Raw genomic sequence first — 15,380 nt, forward strand, 5'->3', positions numbered from 1 at the left:
ATTTGTTTTCAAATTCACTGTTCATCCACAAGATTAGAAACTCCACGCTTGAGTAAATTTCCCTATGATGCTACTCTAAACTAGATGTGCTTGGTTGACCATTAATATGACAATAATTTTTCTACATCTTCCCTGTGTTTGGTGGTCGTGGTAGCAATCGGAAGATGTGTGGGTTGGCTGCAGCGGTAGCAGCAGATGGGCGAACGTTATGCGATCCTCCTATGGAGGACAAATACAAGATGTGTATAGTGCACGACATACCGCCACATCTTCATTGGTGATCCAATTGTTGCTTGTCACCTATGCTCTCCACTCATGGGCGCCGCCAGATAGAAGCTCGTGATACTGAGAGGGAATGTCTTGAGGCATTATTATCAAGGCTAAGGTGTGTGGCATTTTTCCGTTGCAACGCACGGGCCTTTTTGCTAGTGTAATTAAAAAAAGACAAGAGATCCAAAAGGTTAAATAAATAAGATAAGCCCCTGGGCCTCGGTCCAGCTCAGCCAGCTGGCCCACCTAGCCCCCACTGGTCGCCTACTCCCCCTGTTCCCCTGGCACGGTCGCAACAGGAGCGACGCCCCGCCGAACCACCTCGCCGGCGTCGGTGAGGGGATAAGGCAGGCGCCCTCCTGTCAGCAACCTGTATCCTCTGAGTCAACACCATTGTAAGTTCAGTTATATGCAGTGTGTCGGTTGAACCACAGTTATGAAGATCCGACGGCTGAGATGGCGGAGCGAGATGGACGGTCGATGCAACACCAAGCACTGCCTTTCTTCAGTTATTGTCGCTGCCCTTTTACCTTTCTTTTCACCTCGCTTTCCAGCTTGGTGCTGGACTATAAGGCGCCTGCATGCGCATCACTGAGAACCATTCAATCATTGTATCCCCAAACTATCAAACCCTAGTTTATCTAGCTACTGCTGTAGAAATCCCAAATTCATAGCTGGGTCTCCGTGATTGGGAGTTAAATTCAGTTCCAATTGCATTATTCCCCTGTTCTGTAACTCATATCATAGTTGGGATCTAACAAATTGGTATCAGATGTCATCGGTCCTCGGCGGCGCGGAGGCGGCGTGAGGAAAGGAGGCGAATGGCGGCGGTAGACCAGTTCGGGCACAAGTCGACAGCTAGGTGCGGTTGCCGGCGAGATCCTCTCCTGGTAGTAAAATCCCGTGACCAAGGTCGGCTCGTGTGCCTTCGGCGGCGAGGAGCGCTGGTGGCGGCAGGGAGCCGAGATCTCGCGAGGGTTCCAAGGCTCGTCCTTGTGGTAGAATTCCGGAGCCGGATCTCGTTCCATGGCGAAATCGAAGGGCGAGGACAAGGGGATGCCGCCGAAGTTGCAGAGATGAAGCTGGACATGGAGCAGCTAGACGGCAAGGTCGACGGCCTCCATACCGAGGTGGAGAGCGTGCGCACAGAGGTTACTGATGTCAAGAAGCAGCTCACACGGCTGGAAGAATTGATGTTGCGGATGGAGGAGAAGTTGGACACTTCCCCGCGTCCCAGAGTAACAACAGCAGAAGAGGCGAGACCAGGGCAGCAACAGCAGTGCCAAGTCCAACCACAACAGCAGCAACAACCGCCTCCCCAACAGCCTGGCCAAGTTAACAGGACCCAGGCAAATACATCGCCTCTGTTGAACAGGGGGACACCAGTTTGGAGACGCCGAGGGCAGGAACAAGCGCTCAACTTTGGTTGGGCAGAAGAGCAGCGGCAACAATACATGGATCAGCAACCATACACACAATATCCCCAAGTCAATTACACCATGCAAGGGCAGTATAATGACAATCCTGATTATTCTCAAGCTCAACAGCAACAAATATACTACCCACCTGCATATCAGCATCAGGAGTACTACCCAAATCAGCGTCATGTCCCACAACATCAGTTTTACCCAATCAGACCCTCACCACCCCCTCCTCCACACTATTATCCCCCTGAACAAGTCCCATATGAATACCACCATTACTATCCACCAGAGCCACAGTACATGCAAGCCCCCCCTCCACAAAACAGAGAGCAACACCAGTTCCAGCAAAACCCTGAGCAAGTCAGGCACTTTGACAGACACTATGACAATAACAGAGGTCAAGACAGAGATGCCCACTTCTACAGATCAATTGCCAAAGCTCCTAGAATAGAATTCCCTAGATTTGATGGTACAAATCCAATGGAATGGCTTCGGATGACAGAGAAATTCTTTTCTATGGTCCATGTACCAGAAGAAGCAAAATGGGACTATGCCCAGATGTATCTCACTGGTAGAGATGATACTTGGTTAAGAAACTCTGGCATTCTTCAGGAAAACTTGACATGGGACTAGTTCTGTGCAGCAGTCCTTAAACGATTTTCTGGAGATAGCTCTTATGAGATAGTGGAAAATTTCAACTCCTTCAAACAGGGAGCTGATTCAGTTGCTGCCTATACTGATAAATTCAAGGAAAGAATGGCTGCATACAAAAAAGAGAATCCTGGAGCTGCTGAAGGATACTATGTCAAGTGCTACATCAATGGGTTAAGACCTGAAATCAAACACTACCTGAAGCCCTTTAAACCAATTACACTGTATGATGCAGTAGAAAATGCCAGGGACATGGAAATGGGAGTTCAAGCCCAAGCAAACCAGAAAAGATATACACCCAATAGTGGGTATGCGAAGACAAACAGCTCTGCTCATTTTCCCAATAAATATAAGCAAAATGAGACACCACAGAGGAGGGAAGGAGAGGACAAGACAACTAAACCTGAACAGAAATTCAGAGAGCCTGGCACTTGCAGATATTGTGGAGGCAAGTGGTTCTTTGGCCACAAATGCGCACAATATAAGACACTTAACCTCATGGCCACTGAAGAGCATACTGAAGAGTCACCTGATGAAATGTTGCAAGGACAGGACCAACCTGAAGACAACACCGCACCAGCAACTACTCCAACTGAAGATGAACAATGCATGCACATTTCCTCTCAAGCTGTAGGAAAAAAGAAGAATTCTGCCACATTCTCCCTTAAAGTCAACATTGGGGGCAAATGTGGAATAGCCTTGGTGGACTCAGGCAGCTCTCACACATTCATAGACATGAATTTCACAGTGAAAACTACTTGTCATACTGTCAGCAACCCCTTGGAAATAGTACAAGTAGCAGGAGGAGGTACACTCCAATCTGGTTCCCATGTGGTCAACACTCCCTACACTATCCAAGGACACAAGTTCAGTAACTCATTTAAAGTGCTCCCTCTCAAAGGCTATGACATCATATTAGGCTGTGACTGGCTGGAAACCCATAGTCCCATTACTATGGACTTTGTTAAGAGGAAAATGCAAGTGATTTTACAAGGCAAAACAAAGGTCACACTGAGGGACAATAATAGAAAAGAGCAAGTACCCTTAATCTCAGTACACAGGATGGAAAAACTTTCTGCTATTGGAGCTTCGGGTTACTGCCTAATTCTTGTCTCTCTAGAAAAACCTGAAATTGCACAACCTTGCAAGGAGATAGAAGACCTCTTAACCGAGTACAAGGATGTTTTCCAAGATCCTAAAGGCATGCCACCTCCTAGAGAATGTGATCATGCCATTCCGCTAAAAGTAGGTACTGAACCACCAACAGTTAGGCCTTATCGAGTGCCTCACCAACAAAAAGCTGAAATGGAAAAGTAGATTCAAGAGCTACTGGACATCTCTGTTATAAGACACAGTGAAAGCCCATATGCAGCACCTGCCATCCTGGTCAAAAAGAAAGATGGAAGTTGGAGACTGTGCATCGACTACAGAAAACTGAATGCCCAAATAGTCAAGAACAAGTTTCCCATCCCTGTCATAGAGGACCTATTTGATGAACTGAATGGAGCAGAATATTTCACAAAACTTGACCTGAGAGCTGGCTACCACCAAGTGAGAATGAAGACAGAAGATGTGCACAAAACAGCATTCAGGACTTACTTTGGGCATTTTGAGTACTTAGTAATGCCTTTTGGTCTTACTAATGCACCAGCTACATTTCAATCACTCATGAACAAAGTTCTTGCCAAATATCTCAGGAAGTTTGTACTTGTCTTCTTTGATGATATCTTAATATACAACAGGAGTTTGGCAGAGCACTTGGAACACTTGAAGCTAGTACTGCAAACACTCCGAGCACAACAGTTATATGCAAAATTCAGTAAGTGCATCTTTGCTGCTCCTCAAGTAGAATACTTGGGACACATAATCTCTGGAAAAGGTCTGCAAACAGACCCACAGAAGATCAAAGCTGTAGCTCAATGGCCTATTCCACAAAACATTACCCAATTAAGAAGCTTCCTTGGCCTCACAGGCTACTACAGGAGATTTGTGCAGTCTTATGGGGTCATCTGCAGACCACTTCATGACTTGCTCAAGAAAGAAGCTTTTCACTGGACTGAGGAACAAACTGCAGCTTTTAACAAAGTTAAGCAAAGCCTCACAACTGCCCCTGTTCTGGCACTGCCAAACTTTGCCCTCCCCTTCACCTTAGAGACTGATGCTAGCGGAACAGGGCTAGGAGCTGTGCTTATATAGCAAGGAAGGCCTCTTGCTTACTACAGCAAATCCATAGGCCCCAGATCCTCAACACTGTCAACTTATGAAAAAGAGGCATTGGCAATTCTGGAGGCCCTCAAAAAATGGAGACATTATTTTGTTGGCAACGAGCTCCTTATCAGGACGGATCAGAAAAGCCTCAAGTTTATTACTGAACAAAAAGTCTCTGAAGGGGTACAACATAAGTTACTACTCAAACTCCTGGAGTTCAACTACAACATTGAGTATAGAAAGGGAAAAGACAATAGAGTTGCAGATGCCCTTAGCAGAAGAGATCAAAGTATCATGGCAATTACTGTGGTAACACCCACCTGGGTTGAGTCTGTAGAGTCCAGTTATCTCCAAGATCCCCATTGTCAAGACCTCTTACAGAAACTACTGATCAAGCCAAATGCAGAACAACACTACACTCTCACAGCAGGAGTGTTAAGATATAAGGGCAGAATATACATTGGAAATAATGTGGAATTAAGACAACAACTAATAGAGTCACTCCATGCATCTGCAGTAGGGGGGCATTCGGGGATTGTAGCCAATTACCAACGAATAAAGAGAATCTTTTACTGGCATGGCATGAAGAAAGATGTGGAAAAATTTATCACTGAATGTGCTGTTTGTCAAAGGGCCAAAACTGAACATTGCCATTACCCTGGACTGCTAGATCCATTACCCCTCCCAAACATGGCCTGGACACACCTCACTATGGATTTTATTGAAGGCCTGCCAAAATCCAATGGGAAGGAGGTAATACTTGTAGTAGTGGACAGATACACCAAATATGGCCACTTCATCCCCCTTCAACACCCTTACACTGTGCACACGGTTGCTCAAGCATTTATCGACAATGTATTGAAACTACATGGCCCTCCAATCAGTATTGTCACAGATCGAGATAGAATCTTCACAGGCAACATGTGGCAAGGAATTTTCAAAGCTATGAAAGTCAAATTGAGACTCAGCACTGCCTATCACCCTCAGAGTGATGGCCAGACCGAACGAGTGAATCAGTGTCTTGAGAATTATCTCCGGTGCATGGCATTTCAAGAACCAAAGAAGTGGTGCTCTTGGCTGCCACTAGCTGAGTGGTGGTATAACACAACCTACCACACAGCTACCAAGTTTACACCCTTCCAAGCCCTCTATGGCTACCCACCCCCCTGATAAGTGAAGTAGCCATACCAGGCCCTGTTGACAGTGAAGCAAGGGATTTTCTAGCTGAAAAACAAGAAATACTATCCCAGCTCAAGACCAATCTGGCTCAAGCTCAAGACAGGATGAAAAAGTATGCGGACATGAAACGACTCGAGAGGCACTTTGAAGTAGGAGACATGGTTTACCTACGTATGCAACCATACAGAATGGCTGCTTTTGGTCTTAGACAAGCAATCAAACTCACCACAAAGTTTTATGGACCATACAGAATTCTGGAAAGGATTGGTCATGTGGCTTATAAACTCCAATTGCCACACAACATGGGCATTCACCCTGTTTTCCACGCCAGCCAACTCAAAAAGCACCTGGGCACCCATGCCATTCCCTCGGCAGATCTACCACTTGTTGGACCTGATGGCAAAATCAAAACAGAACCTCTAGCAGTTCTAGAGACACGTTCCCTGCCGCGCAAGAGTGTCCTTGTAACTCAGTGGCTAGTTGAATGGGAGAACCTCAAGCCTGACGAAGCAACTTGGGAGGACGCCAACTTCATGAAGCAAGTTTTTCCAGCATTTTTTGCAAGCACCATCAAAAGTTGGTTCCCTAACAAACACACTTGAGGACAAGTCTGATCTTCAGTGGGGAGTATTGTCAGCAACCTGCACCCTCTGAGTCAACACCATTGTAAATTCAGTTATATGCAGTGTGTCGGTTCAGCCACAGTTATGAAGATCCGACGGCTGAGATGGCGGAGCGAGATGGACGGTCGATGCAGCACCAAGCACTGCCTTTCTTCAGTTATTGCGGCTGCCCTTTTACCTTTCTTTTCACCTCGCTTTCCAGCTCGGTGCTGGACTATAAGGCGCCTGCGTGCGCATCACTGAGAACCATTCAATCATTGTATCCCCAGACTATCAAACCCTAGTTTATCTAGCTACTGCTGTAGAAATCCCAAATTCATAGCTGGGTCTCCGTGATTGGGAGTTAAATTCAGTTCCAATTGCATTATTCCCCTGTTCTGTAACTCATATCATAGTTGGGATCTAACACCTCCCCCCTCTCGGCCTCGTCAGCTCCACTCCCCCTGCGCAGATATTTTTCCCACGCCCCCTCTCTCCCTCGTCACTCCTTCGCGGTCCAGATCCACCTCGTCGTGCACCCGCGTCGCCGGCCATCTCGTCCTACCGCGGCCACCATGCCTCCCCACACGCCTAGGACCGCGTCCGTCCGCTTCGTCGTCCTCCTCTGCATCAACTGGTGCCACCCGTTGGGGCTCCTCACGCTGCAGCGCCGGATGGAAGCTTCTTTCTCCTCGGGTCGCCGAGGAACCACGACGACGCCAGCCACCTCTGCTGCTCCTAAGCCACTCGATGGGCCTCCTTGCGCCTGCTCGGTGAGCACCACCCCGTTCCCCCTTTCCCTCGCCGCCGTAGTCGCCGTAGCACCGTTACCCGCGAGCTTCGGCTCCGCAGTCCGCCGTGGCCGGAGCTCTCCTCCCGCACGCGCTCGCATACCGTCCGCCCCTGCGTCCACGCTGCAGTACGCGCCCTGCAGCGCCTCTTCCACGGCCCAAATCTGACGCCCCGCGCCCGCCCACTGTTGCCTACTGCCGCTGCGTTGCTGCAGTCTGCTCTGGTCGCCGCCGGAGCCGTGGCCGCGCTCACCCCGTGCCACTGCTCGCGCCGCGGCCGCCCACGCCTCGCGTCCGTCCCACCCTGCGCCCAGCATGCGCAGCCGTGTGCATGCCGCTTGCTTCGCTGCTCCCGCAGCCGCTGTCTGCTATACTACACGGCTACAGTAACATTCAGTTACTGTAGCAGTAGCTAGCTTTTGTATTTCGACAATGACTAGCCTTCTAAACTGCCACTAAACAGTGATAAGACAAGTCCTAACATGGGTAAAAATTATATGAACGGAAAGTAGACGTAACAAGCCTCATTTTGTTCCATTGGACCTGCTTTAGATAATGCATGGATTAAATCTTACAAAAATCACAAAATGCTATCTTGTGTTAAAAGGAATAGAGTTACTCCCTAGCATTGTGTGTGTGCGCGTGGGCTGTGCCACAGGCCACAGCCGTGTGTGGCCGGCCTAGTTTAATTAGGTCTAAACTAATTTAGTTTAGACTAGGAAAAGTGCCCGTGCGTTGCAACGGGAGAAATCCTTGAACGCTCCTAGCTACCCATTTAATGATGCTCATACTGTCCATCTATTCACGACGAACCTGATCAATCCCACGACGATGTGCTTTTCATCATAAGCACAACGCAGGTGCGTCGCTACAGAGTAAACGGTGAAGAGTGAGTCATCTTCCTCGTGTGTTGGTGACGGGTGCCAGCGGTTTTAGCGCGGCGGGTTTGCGTCATGCGGCATGTGGTGGAAATCGTGAGGTCTTCCTTGTTGATTTGGAGTATATAGTAAAAAGACGGTCATATTGAGCTTGCCATGATCATACTGGGCACTATCAAACTGTAGTCACATTGCCATTAGAAACATATAGATGACTGGATGCAAAGGTAACAGAAAATACACCGATCAAAATAGCTACTTTTTTTTATGTTAATGAGTTGCTGCAGTTCAATGATAGCGTAGCAGATCTTGTTAATATGAGAATTTTACTTGACTAACCGCTTCCTTGCCCTGCTGCTTTAGTAAAGCATGTTGATGGATCGCACCTCAGAGCCCTTGACGACCGACCATGTTCCTACATCCTGTGCAATTTTGATCAGTCGAAAGTGGAAAAAAGACATAGTAGTCTAATAGATTGGTCCACCGTCATCTTAATCTGCATGCATGTAAGGTCAACCAATTAATGCAAGGATGTTGTTCATGTACATTTTACATGAGCCCATGGTATATAAGAATCTTGCCGACATCGGGCTCCTTCTAGACGAAGACGGAGTCGGGCAGCGCTACAACGACAGATGGACATTAGATTGACTCGGACTCGGTGGCAGGAGATGCCATGGCTGCCTCTTGAGGCCTGAGACGCGTATGGAGGAGTTGCTGGCTGCCCTGACCTGTGAAGGCGGTGGTCCGGAGACGATCGGTGCGCCGACTCAATTGGGACAATGGCCTACAAAAGATGAACCCCGACCGCATCAAATAGGACAGGCGATAGGCGACTACAGCCTCAATGGGCGATAAGGATTGGATGGATGTGTTGTAGCCCATGAAATAGCCGGCCAATACACGAAGTAGATAAAAACAGAGGAAGTATAAGATAATGTTACACGTTCATTTTCGTGCAGTACATAGAAACTATTTTTTAATTGGCCTCATGGCTACCGCGCTTAGAGCAAGAGAAGTGTAGATTCGACACCAGCAAGCTGTTTCCTTTAATTAGCTCCTCACCAAATATTTTTTTAACACAATATAGACGAAAGCGCTCATATATACGCGCATACACTTTTCTATGAACGCACACACGCACATCCTATCCTATGAGCACCAAATATTGAGACATATAATTAGCATCCATTCTCTCTCTTTCCTTTGTCCTTCCTTCTCTGTTTTTCATGCAATTAGCATCTATTTCCTTTCTCCTTGTTGCCTTCTTTGTTTTTCATGCAATCTTTCCCTCGCATGGGAAGGGTGGCGACCAAGGAACAAACCGGGACTCTTTGGCATCGCCCTCGCGTAGCCTCTGAGTACCCGGGGCTGTGCTCGTCGTCGACGCTGGCGGACAGCGACGGAGGTGGTTCCATGTGAAAGATGACCATGGCACCGACAACGACGGGGCGAGCTCCGCCGTGGGATAAGCATAGACGTTGAGCAAAGCCGACATGTGCAAGCGGGGCAGCGGGTGTCGCGCTGGCGGGGTGCGGGGAGGGGTCGAAGACTATGATGGAGGACCAGCGGCCGGGAGGCGGCGAGCCTGTTGGTGTTGCAGGAATGCGGAATCGCTAGAGAATGGGAGAAGGTATTGCGTGGTGTGGTAGTAGACATGGAGGATGGAAGGCGCTGTAAAGTCTGGCGGGGAATGCGTGCAACGGTCCTTTTATGATGTCGCATCGTGTGCAATCAAATCAGACCACGTCCTAATTTGATTAAAAAAGAGAGATCACGTCCTATTTATCTAGCATATTTTCCATACAAAAACACAGTAAGTTGAATGGCGATTTTCTGGGATGGATAGGAACAAACTCAAATCATCAGCACGGACTCTCCTTTAATAGTAATGATTTAATTGTTAAGAAAGTACGGATCATTGTGTTAGGAAAGTTGAGATTTGGAACTAATTAGCAGAAAACTGGATTTTATTGTTTGGTAATGTGCCATTGGTTCCTTCCGGTTTGTAACGTGGCTAGTTAGGAAAGTTGAAAAGATTATGAAAGTTTTTATTGGAAGGGTACAAAACCAATATGAAGGGGCGGTGGCGGAGGTGGGTCGAAAAAAATAGGACGAGACAAAAGCGGACAAAACAATAGTGGACGCAATCCTACCAACTGATAAAACAACATTAAGCAATAAATTAATCCATTAGGAGTAGATTTTCAATATTTCATTCACTCTTAATTATTACATTTGATAATGTAAAAATAACATCAAGTAATAAAATAATCGGTGTTCATCCGAATTTTTTTAATCAACGCTAGGACGCATATAGCCATCCAACAGCACTCGGTGCAATTTTTCTAGTGTTTGGTTTGTGCGACGCTGGATCGTGACGGCGCTCTCGACTTGCACACGCGTCAACTGGCTGCCACGTGCTTTCGTGGGACCCGCCCACCGCCCCCGGCGCATCCGCTTTTCCTTGCCGGTCGAGTCGTTCGACCCCATTTTCCTCATCGCAGCTGGTCCTCCTCATTTCCCCCATTTTCCTCATCGCAGCTGGTCCTCCTCCTCTCCTCTCCCCCATCCACCTCACATCACCACGCAGCTCTGCTCTTCCTATCCATCCAGCAAACGCACACAAATGGCTTGGCGTTGCCCCCCGCCACCCCCCAACCTGGAGTGCGCGCGGCCGTCAAGACCAGAGGACGCCATGGGCGCCTGCCTTGGAGCTCCCCTGCCATGGACCTGATCTGGCCGTCAACTCGCCACCCCATGCGTGCTCCGGATCCGGCCGATCCCGCGCCGCTCATGCCCTGGTGGCCCTGCCGACATCGTCGCCTAGGTGAGCAGCAGCTGCACTGCGACGTTGCCCGCCTCCTGTCTCCCTCTCTATCTCTCCCCTATCTCTCTCTGAACCCTCTCTATTTTCTTCAACAGGAAGACCACCGTGCCCGCTGCAGGAGCTTCGAGCCGGATCTGGCCCCTCTCCGACCTCCCTCGCCGTCCTTCATCCGTTCCCGATATCCTCCCGGCGCCAGGAGCTCAGGCGAGCGCCGCCACAAGACCCTGCCTCCTCTGCCCCGTAGCCCGCCATGGAGGTCGCCGCCTCTCCCGTCTCGATCCGTCTGCGGCCGGATCCACGGCGGAGCAGCCGAGATCCGCCGCCCGTTCCGCGACGCCTCGGCCCGCCAAGGCCAGCGCCGAGGCCGACAAGGCGCGCAGGAAGGCCAAGGCCCTCACCAAGCAGCGGGAGGACTTGCGGGCTAGGCTTGCCTACCGCAAGCACGCCCGCGAGCTCACCTCCATGCCGGCCAAGGCCACCGCTGCGACGCCAGTTTTTTTTTACGAATAGTTTCCCAGATCCACTTAATAGGGACTGCGGGTTGATTTCGCGGAAACAGAGGGACTTTTTTGCAAAAGTGACGACGACGTACGACCAGAAGCACTCCGTGCTTTATTAGTAGGGAAAGATTAGTTGGTTAATTAATTAGTCTAAGCCTATTACATGTGGACCCCGCATTTATTTAAGCTAGTTTTAGTTATTTGTTTAGGTATAGCTATTGACATGTGGGCCACCATCTCCCCTTTTGACCAGTCAAATTGACTTGGTCAATTCGATTAAATAAATGCAGAAAAATCCAGAAAATATTTAAAGCTTTGAAAAATCATATAAAATAATCCGTAACTTGGATCGAAATAATTTATATATGAAAGATGACCACAAAAATTAGACGAATCCGACTATGCCACTCACTTACCTACCACACACCTCCAGCATGATGAACATGGAACTTTTCCCTCCGTTTCATCTGACCGATAATTTCCCGGAGCTGGAAAATACTTCCGAATATTTTCCCGCTCCGACCGACATGTGCAGTACTGCGTTAGGTCACCCCTAGCACCGCGTATTGCCATGTTATGCTTTGTGTTACATTTGATTGCTCTGTTATTTATTGTGTTCCCCCTCCGTTACTTCTTTCCGGTAGACTCTGAGACCGGTGGCGATGTCCGTGTGTTCGACTACACCGAAGATGACCCCTCCTTGCCAGAGCAACCAGGCAAGCCCCCCCCCTTGATCACCAGCTATCGCCTATTCTCCTCTATACTGCTTGCATTAGAGTAGTGTAGCATGTTACTACTTTCCATTAATCCTATTCTGATGCATAGCCTGACATTGTTGCTACATCTGTTGATACCTTACCTGCAATCCTAAATACTTAGTATAGGATGCTAGTTTATCATCTGTGGCCCTACATTCTTGTCGGTCTGCCTTGCTATACTATCGGGCCGTGATCACTTGGGAGGTGATCACGGGTATATACTATACATATATACATACTACAGATGGTGACTAAAGTCGGGTCAGCTCGTTGAGTACCCGCAAGTGATTCCGATGTGGGGGCTGGAAGGACAGGTGGCTCCATCCCGGTAGAGGTGGGCCTGGGCTCCCGACGGCCCCCGACTGTTACTTTGTGGCGGAGCGACATGGCAGGTTGAGACCATCTAGACGAGAGGTGGGCCTGGCCCTGGTCGGCGTCCGCGATTACTTCATAATAACACGCTTAACGAGATCTTGGTATTTGATCTGAGTCTGGCCACTGGCCTATATGCACTAACCAACTACGCGGGAAAGATATGGGCACTCGACGTCGTGGATCAGCCAAAGCCTTCGTGACGTCAGCGACTGAGCGGCGCGCGCCGGGTTGGACTGCGTTAACGCAACTTCCTTTGTAATGGAGGTTGCTAGGTCTGCTTCCGGCCGCGTACGCAACGTGCAGGTGTGCAATGGGCGATGGGCCCAGACCCCTGCGCGCATAGGATTTAGACCGGCGTGCTGACCTCTCTGTTGTGCCTAGGTGGGGCTGCGACGTGTTGACCTTCCGAGGCTGGGCATGACCCAAGAAAGTGTGTCCGGTCAAATGAGATCGAGCGTGTTGGGTTATGTGGTGCACCCCTGCAGGGAAGTTTATCTATTCGAATAGCCGTGTCCCTCGGTAAAAGGACGACCCGGAGTTGTACCTTGACCTTATGACAACTAGAACCAAATACTTAATAAAACACACCCAGACAAGTTCCACAGACAACCCGCTGATCGCTTTTCCACAGGGTGACGAGAGGAGGATCGCCGGGTAGGATTATGCTATGCGATGCTACTTGGAGGACTTCAATCTACTCTCTTCTACATGCTGCAAGACGGAGGCTGCCAGAAGCGTAGTCTTCGATAGGACTAGCTATCCCCCTCTTATTCTGGCATTCTGCAGTTCAGTCCACTGATATTGCCTTCTTACACATATAACCATGCATATGTAGTGTAGATCCTTGCTTGCGAGTACTTTGGATGAGTACTCACGGTTGCTTTCCTCCCCCTTTTCCCCCTTTTCCTCTTCTTCCTGGTTGTCGCAACCAGATGCTGGAGCCCAAGAGCCAGACACCACCGTCGACGATGACTCCTACTACACTGGAGGTGCCTACTACTACGTGCAGGTCGCAGATGACGACCAGGAGTAGTTTAGGAGGATCCCAGGCAGGAGGCATGCGCCTCTTTCGATCTGTATCCCAGTTTGTGCTAGCCTTCTTAAGGCAAACTTGTTTAACTTATGTCTGTACTCAGATATTGTTGCTTCCGCTGACTCATTTATGTACGAGCATTTGTATTCGAGCCCTCAAGGCCCCTGGCTTGTAATATGATGCTTGTATGACTTATTTTACTTTTAGAGTTGTGTTGTGATATCTTCCCGTGAGTCCCTGATCTTGATCGTACACATTTGCGTGCATGATTAGTGTACGATTGAATCAGGGGCGTCACAGGTTCACCAGCCCCATGGACCCACATGGGTTGTAGGGGGTGCCCCACCCTAGTTGGGTCAGGCACACCAGTCCCCGAAGTGGCCCATGCGCCAAAGGGTGGAAACCCTAGGGGGCGGGAGGCGCCCCCTTGGCTTGGGAGGCAAGCCTCCCCCTAGGCCGCCGCCCCCACCCTTGGAGGAGGGGTTAGGGCCGGTGCCCCCTCCCTCACCCCTATATATAGTGGGAGGCGCAGGGGGAGCTGCACCCTTCCACCCTTGCCCTCCGTCTCTCCCAACGCCTCCCACCTTTCTTTGGTGCGTGCTTCGTGAAGCCCTGCCAGAATTCCGCTGCCATCACCACCACCTTGCCGTTGGGCTGGTCTTGATCTCATCTACCTCCTCTCCCCCGCTTGCTAGATCAAGAAGGAGAGAACGCCATCGAGCTGAACATGTGTTAATCTCGGAGGTGTCGTCCATTCGGCACTAGGTTGGATTTGATCGTGATTGGATCATGAAGAGTACGACTACACTTTCTCTTTCGGTCTACAAGGGTACATAGACACACTCCCCCTCATTGACATGCATCTCCTAGACTAGATCCTGGGTGTTCCGTAGGATTTTTTTATTTTAATGCAACATTCCCATCGGTATTCGTGTTCCATACAACCAAATTTCATTAAAATATATTGCAACTCCCACAACAACATGGGGGTATCATCTAGCATTAAAAAAAGTAAGCATGAAAAATATTCTGCATCGGCTCTTGAAAGGAATTAGATGCATAATTGAAAATTATATGACTACCTGATAGCAACCGCCGCATATGAATTGTTTACATCTACATAAGTAATTAAACATTCATACTACCGTTGTACTGGAAACCGTTGATGACGGTCTCTACGTAGTAACGGTTATCACATAGGTCATTCAAAGCTTCTTCCCCGGCGAAGTTGCAAAATAGTGTGTTTGCACAAGGACATGTTACCATAACACAACCGAGAATTACACAACTTTATAGGACAACACATCCGTTTCGTAACACAATTGAGAAGGACAATCTCTCGGTGTTGAAGTAAACTTGTTGTCCCTTAGAAAATTGTAAAGAATTTGGTTCATGATACATGATCGGGTGTATTGATGTTCCAGAAATTTTGTAATGTTCAGTATCCACAAGACCACGACAAACAAAACCGATGAAGTTCGCTAATACTCTCTATTATTTTTACAACATAATATAATAATGCTAATTACATTGAGATGATAAGGCCAACTTTAATATACTCCCTCCATTCTAAATTATTTGAAGTTCTAGACTTATGTCCTTAAAATATGCATATATGAAATATTGTATGTGCATTAATGCCATATTTTGGGTCTAATACAAAGTAATTTTGTTAAGCATTTTATAACAAACAACCTTTATTGTACTAGCATATATCGTATATTCACCGTGTGGCGTAAGTGCTAAGCAATCCAAAAGAACATGAAAAAAAAGACATATATATTATATGTCAATAGTAGTGAAAATCATTATAAGTAACCAAAACTGGAAAATAGAGAAAGATTAATTGCCCTTGTTATATAATCCCTTAGTTGGTGTTGT

Source organism: Triticum dicoccoides, chromosome 4A, assembly GCF_002162155.2.
Source record: "Triticum dicoccoides isolate Atlit2015 ecotype Zavitan chromosome 4A, WEW_v2.0, whole genome shotgun sequence".
NCBI lineage: Eukaryota > Viridiplantae > Streptophyta > Magnoliopsida > Poales > Poaceae > Triticum > Triticum dicoccoides.